Source organism: Pseudorca crassidens, chromosome 12 (genome assembly GCF_039906515.1).
Source record: "Pseudorca crassidens isolate mPseCra1 chromosome 12, mPseCra1.hap1, whole genome shotgun sequence".
Classification (NCBI taxonomy): Eukaryota; Metazoa; Chordata; class Mammalia; order Artiodactyla; family Delphinidae; genus Pseudorca; species Pseudorca crassidens.
Genome location: NC_090307.1, coordinates 70,758,915 through 70,782,780, shown reverse-complemented (window position 1 = coordinate 70,782,780; position 23,866 = coordinate 70,758,915). Strand labels below are relative to the sequence as shown.

The window sequence follows — 23,866 nt, the reverse complement described above, 5'->3', positions numbered from 1 at the left end:
ATACATACCCTACTGTATGCACTACCCAAATAAAGAGGGTTGTTTTTAGTTCAATAGTTAGTAAAAAGGAGGAAAGACTTGGAATATGATCCCACTTTTCTGGTTGCAGCTCTGTCCTTCATAGTAGACACCCACTGAAGCCACACCAGAGTTAGCTCTCCACTGATGTTTACTTGGGAAGATTGAAAGGATGCTACCTGAAGTGCCCTATAAACCTATAGGGGCCTTCCATGGCGCCAAGAATTAAAGGTCCACACTCTGATTTCAAATCAAAATTTTCTTGCAGGTTTGTTTTCTGTTTCCATGAGGGCTTAATTTAATTATTCACTCGTTTAGCTTTTCTAACTTTTCCATATAATAAGACAAACTAAAACTTAAAGCAGTATGGGGCATTCAGCAAAGGGAGAAAATGCAGAACTACGAAAATTTTTCCTTTTATTCCAGCTTTACCATGTGAGTAAATATGTCCTTCCAACCATAATGAACATGTTAATTAATAATAGGTAGGACTCATAGAAATAACATTAATTCTTTAATCCCCCAAATTCATCAATTTGCACTGTTACATAATTCTTTATATAGCCTGATAATTTATTCCCAGAAAAAAAAACCACAGTAAGAAGACAAACTAAGTACCATAACTGGTGAAGGCAGAATAACACAGAGGTTGAGAGTACAGTTTTTGAAGTGAGACAAACCCAGGTTTCAAATCCCAAGTCTGCCACTTGGGAGTTCTAACCCTGAGTTTTCTCATTTGTAAAATGAGGACAAGAACAGTACCTGCCCCACTGGGTAGCTGTGAGGATTAAATAAGTGAATGTATAGAACGTTTTTACTTCAATATCTGGCACACAGAAAATGCTCAATGTATGTAAGCTCTAATTATCTTTATCATCGTTACTTCTCAAAGGGTAGCAAGGTGACTCAGCACCCCTGCAGATCTTAGGAGCAGGTAGAACAAAATCTCCCACAGGTAATTTTTTTTAAAGTACAGCTTTAAAATTAATTTTGAATTATGTAAGTAGTACATGAAGACATTCTCCTTTGCCAGAGATAATTTAAGTGAATTCCTACTTGGAGTCAGAGGGATGAATGAGATAATGTCTTGCAATCTCTAGTAGCTCTAGGAACTGACGAATTTCCCAAGGACAAGGGTAAAGGGCAGCACCTCCACCAGGACTTGTAATGTCACTGGGACTCAGCCAAGCTTCACGTCCCCTGTGGCAGGGCTACATGCCCTCCATGGCCGCCTTGAGCTCTCACTGAGACGGGCAGGCCCTTAATGGTAAACACATTGTCCAGCAAAATGAGAGGATGGATGTGTTTCCAGCTCAGGAAACTTAATAAAAATTCTTTATCTATTTTATTGAAAACTCAGTTCTGAGACATTACCTCAGAGGTCAGGCCTGAAGACCAGCCACTCACTTGCTATTTCATGTTGAGACCAATTCACTGTGCCTCCGAGCAGCATCTCTGAGGTTTCACTCCTCTTGTTGTGATTAAAATAAAGACTCTCAGCCACTTAAATATAACATTTCAATTAATACTCAACTAAGAAGTTAATTCTACACATAAGAGAGGTGTCTAATGTAAGTAACTGACAAATCGAGGTCCTGGAAGACAGTTGTGCAAATTCATAAACCATTTTCAATATTTCAAAAGCCTCTAGGAAACTGTAAACTGTAATCTAAAATGTCATGTTTCCTCGCTGTGCCTGGAATACCATCGGTATAGTCACAATATTACTCATACTGATCACTTCAGTGTGAGGTTTTTCCTTTTAATGCCCTAGAGGACATAAACAGAAAACCACTTCCAGGCATCCTTTGGTTTATTTATCCTTTTGCTATATTTCAAAATTCAAAACTCTACTTCACTCTTAAGATTTCAAGTTTACTTTTCTTATTATTCTCTCTATATCAACACTTAAAAATTTTTTTTTGTTTTCTATAACATCACTTTTAAAGAGAGACTTTTATAATGCTAGCTTATACTCACTTAAATGCATTAAACTACATTTATAAATTTAATGTATTCAGTTCTCTTAAGTTCTCTAGTTACCTGACTGACAAACAAGCCCTTTCAAAGAGTATAGGTAATTCTTATAAATAAATGTTCAAATATGATAATTCTTGGGCTCTCTAAAATATTCCAATATAGTTTATAAACAGAGTTCTAACTCAAGATCATAAGTCTAATCAATTACTTAAATATATTAAGAACACAAGGCTCACCCATTGATCTAATAGGCCAAATTCTCTTAAACTTTAAAGTACATATTGCCTAACACAAAAATATTAATACTTGGGTTTGAATCACCTCTATATTTCAATATATAATTCTGAAAAGATGCTTACACCTAAGGAAATGATTATGCCATCACAAACAAAATTGAGTTATCTTTGGAAGCAATTTCAGGTGTTAAGTTAGCTAGGTAAGGCTGCATGGCAACTGAGAGACTGGCTGGGATGCAAGTTTACAGACACAGATATCAGGGAATTATTCTCAGAACCTGATGGGAAGGTGGGCCCCTTTTTGCAGTTGGCACATAACAGGTTACAGAAGCTAAAGAGGGAGGCAGTCATCTACCCTGGGGGCTCAGGGCTTGAGTTATATCATTATCTAATTTTCAAGTCATCATCTAGGTGGCTGTGCCCTTGACAGGAAAATGGACTCTGGGTATCACAAGACAACATGTGACTCAATGGTCACAGCTTTTAAGAAACATGGCCATGACAGGTTTTGATTGGCATTAATTTTAAAATGAGAGAGTGAACTCATTATTATTTAATATTGAGTTTGTTTGAAAGTCCAACTTTTAAAATATGGGGGACTAGGGCTTCCCTGGTGGCGCAGTGGTTGAGAGTCCGCCTGCCGATGCAGGGGACACGGGTTTGTGCCCCGGTCCGGGAAGATCCCACGTGCCGCGGAGCGGCTGGGCCCGTGAGCCATGGCCGCTGGGCCTGCGCGTCTGGAGCCTGTGCTCCACAACGGGAGAGGCCACAGCAGTGAGAGGCCTGCGTACTGCAAAATAAATAAATAAATAAAATATGGGGGACTAGAAGGAGTCACAGATGGAAAACATATCAGACCCTTTAGTAAGGAGAAGTTTGGCAGCTACTGGTTTAGAAAAAAGGTTGGCAAAATCCTGCCCATCACATAATTTTGTAACTAAAGTTTTACCAGAACATAGCCATACCCATTTATTTACTCTCTATGGCTGTCTTCATGCCACAGTAGCATTGCAATGGTCTGGCCAAGAGAAAAAAACAAAACAAAACAAAAACTGAAGTATTTACCATTTGGCCCTTTACCAAAAAAGTTTGCCAACACCAGGTTTAGAGGAATAGCCACAGAACTGGAAATGAGAGAGCTGGACTCCATACCTAATTCTGACACTGTTGGGAGAAACAAAAGTACAATATGTATGAATTACTAATAAAATGTAAGTGATTCACAAATATATGGTGGCATATAATTAGTAATTAATTGAGCAGTCTTAACCAATTTATTTAACCTGTTTTTAGCTGTGTTTCATAGCCTAATGTAAGGAATAGTAATATTTACTCTAATCCATGATAAGAAAACATGAGAAAATACAGACTTTGAAACACTAAAAGGGCTATGAAATAGGGTAGTCCCATTCCACTATCCATTAAAAAAGTATCTTGAGAGGGGATATATGTATATGTACAGCTGATTCACTTTGCTGTACAGCAGAAACTGACACAATATTGTAAAGCAACTATACTCCAATAAAAATTAATGAAAAAATAAAATTAAAAAAAAGAAATGCTTAGCTTCTTGAAAAGTACTTAAAGCTGAGTTCAACTGACTTTTCTTTTTTGTGTATTTAATAATGTATATTTTCCTTAGTATTGAAAGTTTTTAAAATAAATTTTTAGATGGAAAAAAAAGTATCCTGAGTCTGAATCAATTAATTTCTCCCCTCTTTCTTTCTCTCAGTATTCCATATTCCATGTGATTAAAAGCAAAACAAACACACACCAAGACCACGAGCATTTATCCTAGACCCCCAACACAACTGGTTATTAGCCATGTCAGCTAGCTGTTCTTCACCTAGTTACTAATCTTTTTTCAGAAGAGGAAATTAAATTGGATTATATGCAGTGAGGACACAATTCCGAAATAGCCACAGAATGATTCAGTATCATAATTTGTGCACATGAGAGGGCTACATGGTAACATGCTACATCTCTCTTTCCAGAACAGCCCTGGGCCAGTATGGAGTAATTTCATTTCTGTATTTTGCTCCAACTCATTTGACAGGCAATTCCAACAGATTTTCAACAACTCCTGTCCCATTATCCAGGAGTAGTGACAGTCATTGGCTAACATCAGCTACAACTCCCTACAAAAACAGAACTGCAGAATTCACTGTGAAAAATGAAATGAAGACTCCCAATCATCATTTTTAACCTGCCACACCTGCTATTCTGTAGTTCAACTATTGAAATGTACTGAGTTGAGAATGGCTGCAAGATCAAAAAAAGGAGGGGTGGAGGCAGATGATGGTATATATTTCTACAAAACTGAAGCCAGATAGTTAAGCTCTAACTGCCATGACTAAGCCCATAAATGCAAATGATGTTGTCTCATCTTCCTAGCAGCATTTATCTAATTGAAACAACTGAAACCAGAGAGAAACTATTCATTTGCAATAAGCTGGATGCTCAGATCTTTTTTTTCTCATTTCAAACTGCCAGGTTCATTGTCATTGGCACTGCTGAAGTCTTTAAAGGTGTGGACATTAGCGGAAAGACTCAGGTTTGTGTTCAAAGGTCACAAAATACCTGGCACCATCCTCTGGCAGAACCTGACTGACTGTGGGGACAGGTGTGACGGTAGTTAACCCACCCGGCAAGCCTAGATCAATGTTCTGCCCCTCTGCTCCTACCCCAACAGGAGTTATTAGTTACATGGTTCAGCTACTGGTTTTAGAAACACGTTGACTGATTCATTACCAGCTGTAGCAAGCCAAAGAACAGCATAATGTGGGCATAAAGATACCCAAATATACACCCTTCTTGTTAAATGCTGAGACAGGATTTGAGTACTCCAGTGCTCACTCACTCAACGGCTATAGTTTGTTGTTTTCTGAAAAAGTCACACCACTTTAAAGACACCTACAAAAAGTTTACATATTTCAGAAAATGGACTGAAAAACAAAATACTACAAGAAAATTATAAGTACTCTTGAGAGAGAGTATATATTTCTGGGAAATTTTCTAAATATAAAGCAAAGGCCACCACATAAAATAACATACCTATATAATCAAATGATTATTTAAAGGAATACATTTCAATGATGTAAAGGAAACAACTGTTTAGACTTCCAAACAATTTTAGGTAAATATATGTTTTGCATATCTAAAACTCAGAGAAATAGTTAGAGTATGGCATTTTCTGGCACTTATTTTCATTATGGATTGAATCTTCAAGAGAGATTTTATTCACATTCCAAAAAACTAAATCTGCAAATTACCTAAATCACCAATAAGTAACAAGAGAATGTCATTGCAATGCAGCGACTTATTGCTCTCTAACATCATATTATATGTTATATATTTATTTGTCCACTATCTCTCACATGTGAATAAAAACTCCATGGGACAAGGACTTTGCTGTCTTAGTCACAAGTGTGACTTCAGTACGTAGCACACAGTACTGGGCACATAGTAAGTATCCAATACATACTTGTTGTATGAACAAATGAATGAATAATGAGGACCTTAACCACGTATGGTAGTAGGGATAGAGAGAATACTGATTTTTAAAATATTTAGGAACAATAAGAGCAATTCCTAGTATCTAACTAGACAGTGGTTGAAGGAGAGGAGGCCTGATTTCCTGTTTGAATGACCAGGAAAAAGGGGACGTCAGTAAGTGACATCAGGAATTCATGGAGAAAATGAGTTCTGCGAGGTAAGTAATGAGTCCAGGTTTAGATAAGCTTAGTTTGGGGCACCTAAATACATGTCAGTGAGCCTCTAAATATACAACGGAAGGATAGGGTAAGGTTGGAAATATAGTTTGGTAATAGTTATTATCATAAAGATATATGGGATCATACAAAGTGAGAATGTGGAGAAGAACACAGTGAAAAATAAACTTGAAGAACATCAACATTTGGTGAGTGGGAAAAGCCCAGGAAAGTGAAGAAATACCAACAAGTACTTAAAGAATCAGAAAAGTCAAGGAAGAATAACATTTCAAAAAGACTGCTTACTCAGGAATACTGAATGTGCAGAAAAAGTCTGGTAAGACAAGAGGCTGAAAAGTAACCTGAGATTTGATAAAATGGAAGTCAATCGGTAGCCACTGAAAAAAGGTTGAGTATATAAGGGAAAGAAAAGATGTACTGGAATAGTTGAAGAGTGACTGAAGCCTAGTGTAGCCCTCCTTCCATTAGAGCACATAGAAATGTCAGATATAATAACATGTTAAAGTCCCCCAGGTGCAAGAAACAGAGGAAATGCAAAACCAAAATATCAAGTATAGGAGCAAATACAGTGGTGGCCCAGGGTCCACCTGATGAGGAATGATACCGAATGGGCTGGAGAAACCTGGTCTTCGGTTCACAGAAGGCAGAGAACCAGAACTGACACTCTTGTATAAAGCAAGGACTCTGAAAAGGCCTTCTCCCTTCGATGAAAAGGGGACTAAAAAACTATCCTTGGAAGACATAAGGAACCTAGTCATCTGTCTTCTATACAGAAACACTGTATCAACCTAAGAAATTAAAACCCCAGACCCATGGTATACACAACTGTGGAGTATGAATTTAAATCTCATAAATTGTATAGAATCTCAAAAGAAGAAATCAACACTGAGAACAAGTCGTAGACCAGGGAAACCCCAGAGTTTCTTCAGCAGAAGCAAATGTAAAGCCAATCTGTAGGAACACTTCCGCAATCACTCCCAATAAAGATGATCTTGCAATTTGAGAAAAGCACGGATCACACAAGAAAGCCATTTACCAAGAGGGAGTCACAAGACACAGTAAACTGAGAATTAGCACCCCTGAAAAGTGACATAACATAACTGTGGTTGTCATTAGTGCTGATACCAAATATTTCCAGCCCTTTGCCTCCAGGACATATAAGATTGCACCTCTTGGCCAACCTGCAAGTAACGTGTCACTTCCAGTGTGAGACCCTCTTTCCACTCTGATATGACAACTGGAGATGCTCAAGATGGTGGCTGATCTCTCAGTCTGGGTCTCTGAGTGACTATAATGAACAGAGACTCTCTAATGACCTGCAAAGAACATACAGCATAAACAAAACATGCACCTGAGTTGTTGTAAACCACTGAGAGTTTTTGGTTGGTTGTTATTGTAGGATAACCTAGCCTGTACTGTCTGAAATGAAAATAATTTAGAAAAGCTAATAAAATAAATAATTTAACATGATCAAAGAGGGTTGCATAAAAAAGGAAGAATGACTAAAGTCAGGAAGCGTTGGTACCAAGTGTAGATTATGTTTTTGAGAAATGTGGCTCACCTTGGTGGTAAAAAAAATAGCATAGTAGCTAAAAAAGAACACAAGGTCAAGGGAATTTTTTTCCTAAGATAGGAGAGACCTGAAGATATTCATAGGGCTAATGGTGAAGAGAAAGAGGTTAACAAAAGGGATAAAGACAGAAAGGAAGAACTATATATCGTTTATTCACCTCACCTAAGCTCTTTAAGCAAATCTTACAGGAACTCTTAGCTGATTTTTACCACCGTTGTCCTTACAGAAATCCTACTTCCTTTCTTTATACTAATTAAATCCTACATCCTTTCTTTATACTTTTTCTTCCTTTGAAGAAGACAGCCCCCAAATTTTCCCCATAGAATAAAATAATTGCCCTCTATACTCTTATTTTAGTCCTCCCATTTTCTACCTTCTTTAGCAGAAACCAACATACTATAAATTAACACACTATAGTTGGAATTAGTCAGTGCCCTAAAGCGGTGGACTTTACTTAGCAATGCCCTTGTAACCGGTCTCTCAGACAGAACTCACGACTTTTGGTGCATAATTTGCACCAAATGTGAACAAAGGCTGAAAATATGAACAAAGGTTTACTGTGCACAGGTCAAACAATGGAATTTGATGTTATAAGGGAAGTTCTGGTTCTACGATTACACCCAACCTATTAGATAGGATCTTCACAGTTATATTTTCAGCATTTTATATATGTTCTTTAGTCTTAATCTTTTCCTTCCTTTACCAGGACACGTCAAAGAAAGTCAAACTGAGGATAAAGATATACTATTTTGAGCAGGGCCAATAGTTTTCCATCTTTATCGCAACTGTATTAGTTTATGAGACCTACATATCTTTTTGTTAATATTAGCACTTTTATATTTAAATTTCCCACTAATTTTTATAAAATAAGGGCAATATGCAATAAAATACACAAATAATTACACGAACTCATGCACAACAAAGATGGCAATAGGAGAAAGCATTTGCAATGTCTAAAACTGGCAAGTGACCTGAGCTCTAGAGCACAGCAGGGCAGCAACCCCAACACCGCCACCGTCGACAGCAAAATGTCTAACAACTTACAGAAGAGGGAACTTAAAGGCAAACAAGAATGTAAGCAGATGCTCAAATCGGCTAATAATGAAAGAAATGCAAATTAAAACAATGAAGAAGCATGTTACAGTTTTTAGACCAACAAAAATTAGAATGTTGAAGAATGCCAAGTGCTAATGGAGATGTAGGACACAGGAATACATATGTGGAGATAAATACTGATACAGCCATTCCAGGGAAGAATCTGGCAGTTTTTGGTTAAATCTAGTATATGTATATTCTACTACCTCACACTTTCACCACTGAGTATATATTCCAAAGAAATTCTCGTCAGGTCCAGAAGGGAACAAATCCAAAGGTGATCTTCAAAGTACTGCTGTGGTGGTGGGTAGCTGAAGACATTCTGGTGTCCATTATGGGAGGCTCAATTGGTAAAATGTGGTGGATGTGCACATATCACAGATAGGCAATAGCTCTTTAGAAGCAATTTATTACTGCTGTAATTGTAATTTTTCTGTTTAGCTATCTGTCTTTTTCTCTGGACTATGAGCTCTTCAAAGGCAGGGACTGAATTTTGTTCATCTTTGTATTGAAGTCATCATACACTGTTCCTAGCCTATAATAGGTGTTCATTAAATATTTAATGAATGAATAAAAATGGATTTAATAAAACTTTTAAGATGCAAAAACAAACAGTGTATACAATGTCTCAGAATACAATTTTCACTTCTACATAAAACAACAATGTGACAGTAACTGCAATAATGGTGGTGATTTAACATTTGGGGTTGTTTTTTTTTTTTCCAGTTTGGACTCAGAGTACCACAGATAACAAAGTAATTGATGTTAGTTCAAAAATACTTAGGTATGTCACAAAACTATGAGAAATGGCCCTATCTCTAGGATATAAGACAAATGCTAGAAAAATCTAGTCCAGGCTGTTTCAGATATCCTCAGATCAAGTCATATTTCTAAGAAAAAATGTGTTGCATGTTCAATGGATGGAGCATCAAATATAAAAAGACAGCTCAATGGGTTTGCATCATGATTTTTTTAAAAAAAGAATCAGCTAGCCACCTTTAAGTATGATGTCTAGAATCTACTAAGAGCAGCTATAATGGAAATGTCAGATGAAACTACTTCACTATTTGCCTTTAAAAGGGTTATGCTGCATTTTAAAGACATTTAGATATTTGGCATCAAAAACTGTGGTGACAGGGTCACATGATTTCTCTCAGAAGAAATCATGAGGAGAGGGGAAAAGGGCACAAGGAGACAACTGTCTGGTAGTAGAGGCAGAAAGTCAGTTTTCAGCCCCAAACCCTCTACTCCTGAGGTTTTCTTCCAATCACAACAAATCAACTGTCAATGCATTTATTAGAAAAATGTCTTCCCACAATTCTGGTATTTTCAGGTAATGCTGTGTTCTCTTGGATGAATGCTTCAGAGAAAAGACAGGAACAGATGTGGAAGACGTAATAATTTATTAGGAATTAGCAGAGCTTGTGCTTTGTTCAGGGCAATCACATGTCCCAAAGCATAATCTCATGAGACATAAACATACTTCTAAATAATTCTCCTTTTATGAAGCAGGAGTGGAAGAACTGGAAAACTAGTAGTTGTGATTTTGTACTACAACATGTTGCATTAAAGGGGACAAATTTTAAACTAACTCCCGAGGACACTATTGTATTCATTCTTTTTAGCTAATGAAACAGAAGTGGTATATTTTACCCATCTGGAAAAGAGTGAGGTTAAAAGTTTTTCATTTGTATCTCTTTGATAAATATATGATAGCAGAAAGGAATCCCAACAGCTAAAAAATAAAAGTTCTATTTCTTGGGGGCAAGAACTAGAATTATGATTATAGTCCTAAATCCCCAATTTAGCCTTCTATTATTTTTTGAAAGACCAAAAAGGAATTCATTTTTATTATGAATTTGGGGAAAAAAGGTGAAATTATCAAAATCCAGAAACCAAATGAACAAGCTTTGCAAAAACAACAACAACAAAATCAGTCACTGGAAAAACAGTATCCCCCAAATGAATCTGTTCTTTCTATAACTTGTTTGGCATGATTTGGCATCCTGTAAATATGTACTTAAAGAATGACAGGCCAGGGCTTCCCTGGTGGCGCAGTGGTTGAGAGTCCGCCTGCCGATGCAGGGGACGCGGGTTCGTGCCCCGGTCTGGGAAGATCCCACATGCCGTGGAGCGGCTGGGCCCATGAGCCATGGCCGCTGAGCCTGCGCGTCCGGAGCCTGTGCTCCGCAACGGGAGAGGCCACAACAGTGAGAGGCCCGTGTACCGCAAAAAAAAAAAAAAAAAAAAAAAGAATGACAGGCCAGTGTTTTCCAGACTCAGGACCACTCTAGACTCAGGGCTCACTGTCAAGCTGCGCGAGAGGGCTGCCTGTCCTTTCATGTGACACTGGCTGTAATTACAGGAGAGCCTAGCATACTAAGATGAGCACCATCACTCTTATTTCAGGAGCATCATTCCTATTTCCTCCTATTCCCCTTCTCATCCTTGGTGCTGAGAAGGATATGGTCACCACATTCACGGTACAACATCATAATATGACTCATTTCCTTATACAGGGACTTTGTAGAGGGGGTCCTTCTGCTCCACTTGTGCCTCTGCTCAGCCCACTTGGGATGGAGGTGGTAAAAATCTGTACATTTCTTCCTAGCCTCAGGAATACCATCCTAATTTAGATGCTCAATTTCTTCCAAGGACAATTAGCTCATTCAACAAATAATTATTTTTCAACAAATAATTATTCAACAAATAATTATTGAGTATCTACCTTGTGTGAAGCAGTATTTTAGATGTTGGGGATACCACAGAGAACAAAATACACAAAAAATTCTGTCATTGTAGAACAACGTTCTAGTAGAAGGAAACATAATAAAAAAATAAATAAGGCAATGATGTAGTTAGTATAGTAGAAGACATTATGTGCTATGGAGAAAAACAGAGAAGGAAGGGTGGGTAGGGAATACCTGCGTTGGACCGGATGACCTGAGCAGGCCTCCCTGAGGAGGTTCAGCATGCCTGGAGCAGGTCAGGGAGAGCCAAGAGAGGAGGTTCGAGAATAACAGAAGATCAGGCCTTGAAGAGTCTTGGAGGCCACTCTAAGAATCCTGGCTTTAATTCCATGTGAGATGGGAACCTATTTCAATGGTTTTGAGCATCAAAGAGATAAACTCTGTCTGTTAGTAGGTGTTCCACTAAAAAGAATTCAAATAAATTTGAGTCACGCTCCCTTAATAAACCCTCTCTAATTAATCCCTTTATGATTAACAAAGTACGTTAGCACATTTAAAGGTCTGAGAGCTCCTACAGAAAGACTCCTACTAAGCTTACTTTTTAACCTTGGATATCACACACCTACTATGCCCATACAATTCTTTGATTATTCAAATATCTTACAGAATACAGTGAAGAATACAGGAAATACTGGGGTAGATCATCTTTAAGGTCCTTTGAGATCTAATATTCTAAGATTTTTTAATCAGAAATATTTTAATAGAAGTGTCCGAACTAAATTGATATTACACAGGGTCAAGAAAATTGGTTATGAAAAACAGATGGAATAACTTGGGGCTTTAGATGTCTATTCTTCTCTCTCTCTTGCTACAGTGAAATAATAACAAAGAGAAGGGAATCATGAATACTCGGAAGCAAAATCAGGGCTAAAATCTCCCTCAACATACTGTGATACCAGGCAAAATCAAAGTTAAAGTCATCAGTTCAAGCAGAGACCCCCTCAGTGGCTCTCGTCTGTCACATAAGCGTAGTTTTACAGCTTGAACTATTAACAACTAACACAACCCTGAAGCCATTTATATCTGACACAAATGTTTATCTCAACTACTGACTTTGTAAATTAGACTTTATGCAAACAATAGTTCTGAGCCACTAAACTAGAAAAACAGAGTTTTCCACACTGCAGCAAGGCTAAATTAAAGTTACATTTTTCAAAGCAATACATTCATTTTGCAATTTATTTCTCTGATCTTCTCTTATTCACATCATAGTATCTCAAACGTCTCATATATCTACAATATCACTTAGTCACTAAAACTTAATATAAACTAACAGCCTATCTCTATAGCTTCATATCTGACACAATTAACTATGAGCTTTATATATATATAAAATCAGTCTTAATGAAGGGACCTAGACTGACAGATCTAGGCATAAGACTTCTACTTGCTAAGGATCCCAAGGAGTAACGTATTATACACAGATAACTCAGTTAAGCTCTAAGGCAGAGAGCCAAATATTAGCCTAAGGGGTCTAACCTTTCTCTCCTAAGGGCAAGCAAAGATGACAAGTATGTTATCCCACAAGCCCCAGTGGCAATGAAGAACCAGGGCTTTTCTCATGGTGAAGGGTAGTTCATAAGACCTGAGAATGACTACCAGAAGTCAGCCCCTCATGAGATCAAGAGAGGTGCAATATGGTTGACAAGTGAGCATATTAGATGCAGGATGCAAGCCAAGTTACAAAACCTAAATAAGGAGTGAGAGGCAAGGATGGGTCAGGAATTAGGACTGGCAAAGACAAGGAAGAGGAGGGCAGACAAGCAGAGAAGGTGGTCTGGAAGAATTCCAGAATAAGGGTTAAGATATGCAAAGTGGTTTCTAAGGAAGCCGCAGGATAGGTTTTCATGGCGAAGCTTTATGTTGGGTGTTGAATAAGATGAATAAGAGATAAATCAGACAGTTTCTGGCATCAAGAGATAAACAACAATAATAATGGCTAACATCTATTACATCCTTACTATGTACTATGCATGACGTTAATGTGTTATGTGCATTTAATCTCTTTAATAGCCCCATGAAGTATTTACTGTTTTTATCCCCATTCTACAGATGAGTAAACAAAGGTTTAGAGAGTGGTTGAGCAGCTAACTCGAATTTTTTAAAGATAATAAGGCTCTACTCATACAACTTAATAGCAAAGAAAACCAAACAATCTAATTCAAAAATGTGCAGAAATGTCTATGCAGATAGACATTTTTCCAAAGAAGACATACAGATGGCCAACAGGTACATGAAAAGATGCTCAACGTCTCTAATCATCAGGTAAATACAAGTCGAAACCTCAATGATATATCACCTCACACCTGTTAGAATACCTGTTATCTAAAAGACAAGAAACAACAGGTGTTGGCGAGGATGTGGAGAAAAGGGAACCCTTGTGCACTACTGGTGGGAATGTAAGTTGGTACAGTCACTATGGAAAACAGCATGGAAGTTCCTCAAAAAATTAAAAATAGATCTTATGATCCAGCAATTCCACTGCTGGATATTTATCCAAAGAAAATGAAAACACTAATTCATGTTTACTGCAGCATTAATTACAATAGTCAAGACATGGAAGCAACCTGAGTGTCATCAATAGATGAATGGATGAAGAATATGTGATACACACACACACCAGAATATTATTCTGCCATTAAAAAGGAATTAAGGAAGATGGCAGAAGAGTAAGACACGGAGATCAACTTCCTCCCCACAGATACATCAGAAATACATCTACACGTGGAACAACTCCTACAGAATACCTACTGAATGCTGGCAGAAGACCTCAGACCTCCTAAAAGGGAAGAAAGTCCACACGTACCTGGGTAGGGCAAAAGAAAAAAGAATAAACAGAGACAAAAGGATAGGGACGGGACCTGCACCAGTGGGAGGGAGCTGTGAAGGAGGAAAGGTTTCCACACACTAGGAAGCCCCTTCGCAGGCGGAGACTGCGGGTGGCGGAGTGGGGAAGCTTCGGAGCCGTGGAGGAGAGCGCAGCCACAGGGTGCAGAGGGCAAAGCGGGGAGATTCCCGCACAGAGCATCGATGCCAACTGGCACTCACCAGCCCGAGAGGCTTGTCTCCTTACCCGCTGGGAGCTGAGGCTCAGGCTTCGGTTGGAGCGCAGGGACAAGACTCGCGGCAGCGTGAACACAGCCTCAAGGGGTTAGTGCACCACGGCTAGCCGGGAGGGAGTCCAGGAAAAAGTCTGGACCTGCCAAAGAGGCAAGAGACTTTTTCTTCCCTCTTTGTTTCCTGGTGCGCTAGGAGAGGGGATTAAGAGCGCTGATAAGGGAGCTCCACAGATGGGCGCGAGCTGTGGCTAACAGCGCAGACCCCAGAGACGGGCATGAGATGCTAAGGCTGCTGCTGCCGCCACCAAGAAGCCTGTGTGGGAGCATAGGTCACACTCTCCACACCTCCCTTCCGGGGAGCCTGTGCAGCCCGCCACTGCCAGGGTAGCGGGATCCAGGAACAATTTCCCCGGGAGAACGCACAGCGCACCTCAGGCTGGTGCAACGCCACGCCAGCCTCTGCCGCCTCTGGCTCGCCCTGCACTCCGAACCCCTCCCTCCACCCGGCCTGAGTGAGCCGGAGCCCCCGAATCAGCGGCTCCTTTAACCCCATCCTGTCTGAGCGAAGAACAGATGCCCTCCAGCGACCTACATGCAGCGGCGAGGCCAAATCCAAAGCTGAACCCCAGGAGCTATGCGAACAAAGAAGAGAAGGGGAAATCTCTCCCAGCAGCCTCAGGAGCAGTGAATTAACTCTCCACAGTCAACTTGATGAACCCTGCATCTGTGGAATACCTGAATAGACAACGAATCATCCCAAATTGAGGAGGTGGACTTTGAGAGCAAGATTTATTATTTTTTCTCCTTTTCCTCTTTTCGTGAGTGTGTATGTGTATGCTTCTGTGTGAGATTTTGTCTGCATAGCTTTCCTTTCACCATTTGTTCTAGGGTTCTATCGGTCCGTTTTATTTTTACTTAAAAAAAATTTTTTTTTCTTAATAATTATTTTTTTATTTTAATAACTTTATTTTATTTTACCTTGCTTTCTTTTCTTTTCTTTTATCCTCTTTCTTTCTTTCTACTTTATCTCCCTTTTATTCTGAGCCGTGTGGATGAAAGGCTCTTGGTGCTGCAGCCAGGAGTCAGTGCTGTGCCTCTGAGGTGGGAGAGCCAACTTCAGGATGCTGGTCAACAAGAGACCTCCCAGCTCCACATAATATCAAAAGGCGAAAATCTCCCAGAGATATCCATCTCAACACCAGCACCCAGCTTCACTCAATGACCAGCAAGCTACAGTGCTGGACACCCTATGCCAAACAACTAGCAAAACAGGAACACAACCACACCCACTAGTAGAGAGGCTGCCTAAAATCATGATAGGTCCACAGACACCCCAAAACACACCACCAGACGTGGACCTGCCCACCAAAAAGACAAGATCCAGCCTCAACCACCAGAACACAGGCACTAGTCCCCTCCACCAGGAAGCCTAAACAACCCACTGAACCAACTTTAGCCACTGGAGACAGACACCAAAAATGACGCTAACTACGAACCTGCAGGCTGCAAAAAGGAGACCCCAAACAAAGTAAGATAAGCAAAATGAGAAGACAGAAAAACACACAGCAGATGAAGAAGCAAGATAAAAACCCACCAGACCTAACAAATGAAGAGGAAATAGGCAGTCTACCTGAAAAATAATTCAGAATAATGATAGTAAAGACTATCCAAAATCTTGGAAACAGAATAGACAAAATGCAAGAAACATTTAACAAGGACCTAGAAGAACTAAAGATGAAACAAGCAACGATGAACAACACAATAAATGAAATTAAAAATACTCTAGATGGGATCAATAGCAGAATAACTGAGGCAGAAGAACGGATAAGTGACCTGGAAGATAAAATAGTGGAAATAACTACTGCAGAGCAGAATAAAATAAAGAGAAAAGAACTGAGGACAGTCTCAGAGACCTCTAGGACAACATTAAATGCACTAACATTCGAATTATAGGGGTTCCAGAAGAAGAGAAAAAGAAAGGGACTGAGAAAATATTTGAAGGGATTATAGTTGAAAACTTCCCTAATATGGGAAAGGAAATAGTTAATCAAGTCCAGGAAGCACAGAGAGTCCCATACAGGATAAATCCAAGGAGAAATACGCCAAGGCACATATTAATCAAACTGTCAAAAATTAAATACAAAGAAAACATATTAAAAGCAGCAAGGGAAAAACAACAAATAACACACAAGGGAATCCCCATAAGGTTAACAGCTGATCTTTCAGCAGAAACTCTGCAAACCAGAAGGGACTGGCAGGACATATTTAAAGTGATGAAGGAGAAAAACCTGCAACCAAGATTACTTTACCCAGCAAGGATCTCATTCAGATTTGATGGAGAAATTAAAACCTTTACAGACAAGCAAAAGCTGAGAGAGTTCAGCACCACCAAACCAGCTTTACAACAAATGCTAAAGGAACTTCTCTAGGCAAGAAACACAAGAGAAGGAAAAGACCTACAATAACGAACCCAAAACAATTAAGAAAATGGGAATAGTAACATACATATCGATAATTACCTTAAATATAAATGGACTAAATGCTCCCACCAAAAGACACAGATTGGCTGAATGGATACAAAAACAAGACCCATATATATGCTGTCTACAAGAGACCCACTTCAGACCTAGAGACACATACAGACTGAAAGTAATGGGATGGAAAAAGATATTCCATGCAAATGGAAACCAAAAGAAAGCTGGAGTAGCAATTCTCATATCAGACAAAATAGACTTTAAAATAAAGACTATTAGAAGAGACAAAGAAGGACACTACATAATGATCAAGGGATCGATCTAAGAAGAAGATATAACAATTGTAAATATTTATGCACCCAACATAGGAGCACCTCAATACATAAGGCAAATACTAACAGCCATAAAAGGGGAAATTGACAGTAACACATTCATAGTAGGGGACTTTAACACCCCACTTTCACCAATGGACAGATCATCCAAAATGAAAATAAATAAGGAAACACAAGCTTTAAATGATACATTAAACAAGATGGACTTAATTGATATTTATAGGATATTCCATGCAAAAACAACAGAATACACATTCTTCTCAAGTGCTCATGGAATATTCTCCAGGATAGATCATATCTTGGGTCACAAATCAAGCCTTGGTAAATTTAAGAAAATTGAAATTGTATCAAGTATCTTTTCCGACCACAACGCTATGAGACTAGATATCAATTACAAGAAAAGATCTGTAAAAAATACAAACACATGGAGGCTAAACAATACACTACTTAATAATGAAGTGATCACTGAAGAAATCAAAGAGGAAATCAAAAAATACCTAGAAACAAATGACAATGGAGACACGACGACCCAAAACCTACGGGATGCAGCAAAAGCAGTTCTAAGAGGGAAGTTTATAGCAATACAATCCTACCTTAAGAAACAGGAAACATCTCGAATAAACAACCTAACCTTGCACCTAAAGCATTCGAGAAAGAAGAATTAAAAAAAACCCAAAGTTAGCAGAAGGAAAGAAATCATAAAGATCAGATCAGAAATAAATGAAAAAGAAATGAAGGAAACGATAGCAAAGATCAATAAAACTAAAAGCTGGTTCTTTGAGAAGATAAACAAAATTGATAAACCATTAGCCAGACTCATCAAGAAAAAAAGGGAGAAGACTCAAATCAATAGAATTAGAAATGAAAAAGGAGAAGTAACAACTGACACTGCAGAAATACAAAAGATCATGAGAGGTTACTACAAGCAACTCTATGCCAATAAAATGGACAACCTGAAAGAAATGGACAAATTCTTAGAAATGCACAACCTGCCAAGACTGAATCAGGAAGAAATAGAAAATATGAACAGACCAATCACAAGCACTGAATTTGAAACTGTGATTAAAAATCTTCCAACAAACAAAAGCCCAGGACCAGAAGGCTTCACAGGCGAATTCTATCAAACATTTAGAGAAGAGCTAATACCTATCCTTCCCAAACTCCTCCAAAATATAGCAGAGGGAGGAATACTCCCAAACTCATTCTACGAGGCAACCATCACCCTGATACCAAAACCAGACAAGGATGTCACAAAGAAAGAAAACTACAGGCCAATATCACTGATGAACACAGATGCAAAAATCCTCAACAAAATACTAGCAAACAGAATCCAACAGCACATTAAACGGATCATACACCATGATCAAGTGGGGCTATTCCAGGAATGTAAGGATTCTTCAATATACACAAATCAATCAACGTGATACACCATATTAACAAATTGAAGGAGAAAACCATATGATCATCTCAATAGATGCAGAGAAAGCTTTCGACAAAATTCAACACCCATTTATGATAAAAACCCTGCAGAAAGTAGGTATAGAGGGAACTTTCCTCAACATAATAAAGGCCATATATGACAAACCCACAGCCAACATCGTCCTCAATGGTGAAAAACTGAAACCATTTCCACTAAGATCAGGAACAAGACAAGGTTGCCCACTCTCACCACTCTTATTCAACATAGTTTTGGAAGTTTTAGCCACAGCAATCAGAGAAGAAAAGGAATCCAAATCGGAAAAGAAGAAGTAAAGCTGTCACTGTTTGCAGATGACATGATACTATACATAGAGAATCCTAAAGATGCTACCGGAAAACTACTAGAGCAAATCAATGAATTTGGTAAAGTAGCAGGATACAAAATTAATGCACAGAAATCTCTGGCATTCCTATACACTAACGATGAAAAATCTCAAAGTGAAATCAAGAAAACACTCCCATTTACCATTGCAACAAAAAGAATAAAATATCTAGGAATAAACCTACCTAAGGAGACAAAACACCTGTATGCAGAAAATTATAAGACACTGATGAAAGAAATTAAAGATGGTACAAATAGATGGAGAGATATACCATGTTCTTGGATTGGAAGAATCAACATTGTGAAAATGACTCTACTACCCAAAGCAATCTACAGATTCAATGCAATCCCTATCAAACTACCACTGGCATTTTTCACAGAACTAGAACAAAAAATTTCACAATTTATATGGAAATACAAAAGACCCCAAATAGCCAAAGCAATCTTGAGAAAGAAAAACGGAGCTGGAGGAATCAGGCTCCCTGACTTCAGACTATACTACGAAGCTACAGTAATCAAGACAGTATGGTACTGGCACAAAAACAGAAAGATAGATCAATGGAACAGGAGAGAAATCCCAGCGATAAACCCACGCACATATGGTCACCTTATCTTTGATAAAGGAGGCAGGAATGTACAGTGGAGAAAGGACAGCCTCTTCAATAAGTGGTGCTGGGAAAACTGGACAGGTACATGTAAAAGTATGAGATTAGATCACTCCCTAACACCATACACAAAAATAAGGTCAAAATGGATTAAAGACCTAAATGTAAGACCAGAAACTATCAAACTCTTAGAGGAAAACATAGGCAGAACACTCTATGACATAAATCACAGCAAGATACTTTTTGACCCACCTCCTAGAGAAATGGAAATAAAAACAAAAATAAACAAATGGACCTAATGAAACTTCAAAGCTTTTGCACAGCAAAGGAAACCATAAACAAGACCAAAAGACAATCCTCAGAATGGGAGAAAATATTCGCAAATGAAGCAACTGACAAAGGATTAATCTCCAAAAGTTATAAGCAGCTTATGCAGCTCAATAACAAAAAAACAAACAACCCAATCCAAAAATGTGCAGAAGACCTAAATAGACCTTTCTCCAAAGAAGATATACAGATTGCCAACAAACACATGAAAGAATGCTCAACATCATTAATCATTAGAGAAATGCAAATCAAAACTACAATGAGATATCATCTCACACCGGTCAGAATGGCCATCATCAAAAAATCTACAAACAATAAATGCTGGAGGAGGTGTGGAGAAAAGGGAACACTCTTGCACTGCTGGTGGGAATGTGAAGTGGTACAACCACTATGGAGAACAGTATGGAGGTTCCTTAAAAAACTACAAGTAGAACTACCATATGACCCAGAATCCCACTACTGGGCATATACCCTGAGAAAACCATAATTCAAAAAGAGTCATGTACCACAATGTTCATTGCAGCTCTATTTACAACAGCCCGGAGATGGAAGCAACCTAAGTGTCCATCGATAGATGAATGGATAAAGAAGATGTGGCACATATATACAATGGAATATTACTCAGCCATAAAAGGAAACGAAATTGAGCTATTGTAAGTGAGGTGGATGGACCTAGAGTCTGTCATACAGAGTGAAGTAAGTCAGAAAGAGAAAGACAAATACCATATGCTAACACATATATATGGAATTTAAGAAAAAAAAATGTCATGAAGAACCTAGGGGTAAGACAGGAATAAAGACACAGACCTACTAGAGAATGGACTTGAGGATATGGGGAGGGGGAATGGTAAGCTGTGACAAAGCGAGAGAGTGGCATGGACATATATACACTACCAAACGTAAGGTAGATAGCTAGTGGGAAGCAGCCGCATAGCACAGGGAGATCAGCTCGGTGCTTTGTGAACACCTAGAGGGGTGGGATAGGGAGGGTGGGAGGGAGGGAGACACAAGAGGGAAGAGATATGGGAACATATGTATATGTATAACTGATTCACTTTGTTATAAAGCAGAAACTAACACACCATTGTAAAGCAATTATACTCCAATAAAGATTAAAAAAAAAAGGAATGAAATCTTGCTATTTGCAACATGGATAGACCTTGAGGGCATTATGCTACGTGAAATAAGTCAGAAAAACGAAAAGCATATACCGTTTTATCTCACTTATATGTGGAACCAAAAATAAATAAATAAAAGCCAAACCAAAACAAACAAACAAAAACCCAAGCTCATAGATACAGAGAACAGATTGGTGGTTGCCAGGGATGGTGGCAGGCGGATGGGCAAATGGTACAAACTTCCAGTTATACAATAAATAAGTCATGGGGATGTAATGCACAGCATAGCAATTATAGTTAATAACACCATATTGAATATTTGAACATTGCTGAAAGAATGTCTTAAAAGTTATCATCACAGGAAAAAAATTTGTAACTATGTATGGTGACTAGACTTATTGTGGTGATCATTTCTCAATATACAGAATTAGCAAATCATCATGTTGCACACCTGAAACTAATATGTCAATTATACCTCAATAAAATTTTTTTAAATTATAAAACTCTATTACATTTGTGCTTTGCAATTACATTATATACAATAGTCCAAAATAAGGATGTCATGCCTAGTGACACAAAAATGAATAGCAACCAAAAAAATCAGCAATATGTACATTATTTTTTCTTTAATAATAAACATTCAGTTCTGAACTGGGACAATTTCACAACATACAGATGCTGTCTGCCTTTTATTTCATATAATCATTCTACTTTCCTATATCTACACTATTTAATAGGTTCCTATGTCAATTTGGATATACATGTGAAGCAAAACAGACAAAAGGATGTAGTGCTGTGTATTCTTAATGGGGTGTTGTTGACAGATCAGTGAAGCTGGGATGCATAATGTTCTTTCATGAAACCTTCCTCAGAGTCTATCTGGCAAGAGATGACATTGACGCAGCATTTAGGGAAGGCTAACCAGAGAGGATGAGCCTTGATCCCAGTACAAAGAGAGTAGGAGACTAGTCAGGCTAGAGGATAGGCTACACACAGAGTAGCAGTAAATTACAGTGGAAAGGCAAGTAGGAGCTGGACCAGGAAGGGCCAGAGTTAAGGAGTTTAAACTTTGATTTGTGGCCTATGGTGAGTCACTGGTGGATTTGATACAAGGAAATGCTATGTTTAGATTTGCACTTTGAAATTCTGCTCTGAAGTCTTTGGGAGGATGGGTCAAAAGGAGGGAGAAGGGAGAGAGAAAGACCAACTCAGAGATTGTTGTCCTTTCCATCATTTGTGGAACAACACGGAACATAAATTAAGGGAAAGATAATGGGAGTCTGCATGATGGTTTCCTGGAAAGGAGAAGAAAAGATATTTAAAAGAGATACATATATATCTCATTTATCACATATGATACATATGAACACGTGTGCGCGTGCGTGCGCACAGGCATGTGTGTGTGAGCTTAGACAGGGCCTGAGGACTGTCTTGGCTGTGGAGAATATGAGAGGCTAGTATGACTGCCGGGTTCCTGCACTGGACATCAGGGGAGCCAGGAGAATCAGAGAGACCACGTGGGAGGGAGAGAAGCTGAAGAGCTTAGGTTGAGACCCGATGCGCTGAAGGTGTCTGTAACGCACGCTGGTAGAGTTATATGGAATGAAGCCTGAAATATGGATTTGAAGCTTAAGAGCAAGGTCTAGGATGAAGATGTGATTCTAGTGATTTCTGAGTGATTCCTCATTTTCCTTCACAGATGACAGTACTGAATATTAGGTTAAATCATATGAAACTATCAGTATTCTTTTTGATCTACTAAAATGGCAATTTCAATAAGATAATCTACTTCATCCATGAGCTCTTTGGAAATATGACAACATGTGAATATACAGTATTTGTAAAATAGAATCTGTAATAGATGTTTCACAAATAGTCTGGAAGAAATAAAGCAATTAACATACATCTATGTATCCTGTGCCCATTGTTTGTTTAAGTGTGACTCTGAGAAATTATTATTATTAGCAACTTGCACAAAACATAATTAATGGAACTGTAAGACTGATGGATTGCTCAACTGTAATTTCAAGCAAATGTGTTTTGTAGGGTCATGCATACCATGTTATCCATCCTGTGATTTTTCTGCTGATGTGAAGAACTAGTAACTATGCATAGCTTTCGAATGGCTTATCAGTGCTCACTAATTTACTCCCTCCCAATCTGTCTTTGTGGAAGGAAGAAATGAGAAGAGGTGGGTACCAGATCACCTGCTGAAATATTTCCTCAAATAAGGCACCTCAGTTTCCACATATGTAAAGCAAAGATAATATTCTGTAATTTTGTGGCTTATTGTAAGGATTAGAAGAGATACTGCATGTAGCCCACGGGACATAAGAAAGGCTTAGTAAATGGTAGCTGTTGTTACTATGTCACAGATTTGCGAAATGACCAGCAGTACTACTCAAAAATCATCTCCTATGCCAGATTGCTGATGAGTGACCTATACCAACTTACCTATACACTTAAAATTCTTGGGACAAGACAAATATTAGAGAGAGTAATGTTGAAAAATTGAAAGTCATTTGGCCAAGATAACATAGTAAATGACACAAAGACTCAGAAAAACCATGCAGTAACCACTGAATCATAAATATCTTAGAGTAGAAAACGGCCTTTAAAAGTTATCTCATCAACACTCCTTCAACAGCACCCGGATAGGAGTGAGAAAGCCCAAGTATTTCAGGGATAGCAATAATTATTAGAGTTATTAAAAGGGTTCTTCTTGTAGGTTTTTGTACAGATTAAATGGAAAAAAATATGAAAGTTC

General features: G+C 38.4%; 1 protein-coding gene and 1 long non-coding RNA gene across 5 annotated transcripts in view; both read right to left on the bottom strand.

Annotated features, from left to right (window-relative positions):
• LOC137204160 (uncharacterized) overlaps positions 1 to 14,650 on the bottom strand; it is a 74,008-nt gene extending 59,358 nt beyond the window's left edge. The window contains exons 1-2 of the long non-coding RNA XR_010933445.1: positions 14,457 to 14,650; positions 14,135 to 14,189 (exon numbers count right to left, since the gene is read on the bottom strand). This is a non-coding gene — a long non-coding RNA (uncharacterized lncRNA). The remainder of the gene's footprint in view (positions 1 to 14,134; positions 14,190 to 14,456) is intronic.
• The window catches only part of TTC28 (tetratricopeptide repeat domain 28), a 594,638-nt gene that overhangs the window by 232,558 nt on the left and 338,214 nt on the right, over positions 1 to 23,866 (bottom strand). The gene's annotated exons all lie outside the window — the stretch shown is intronic.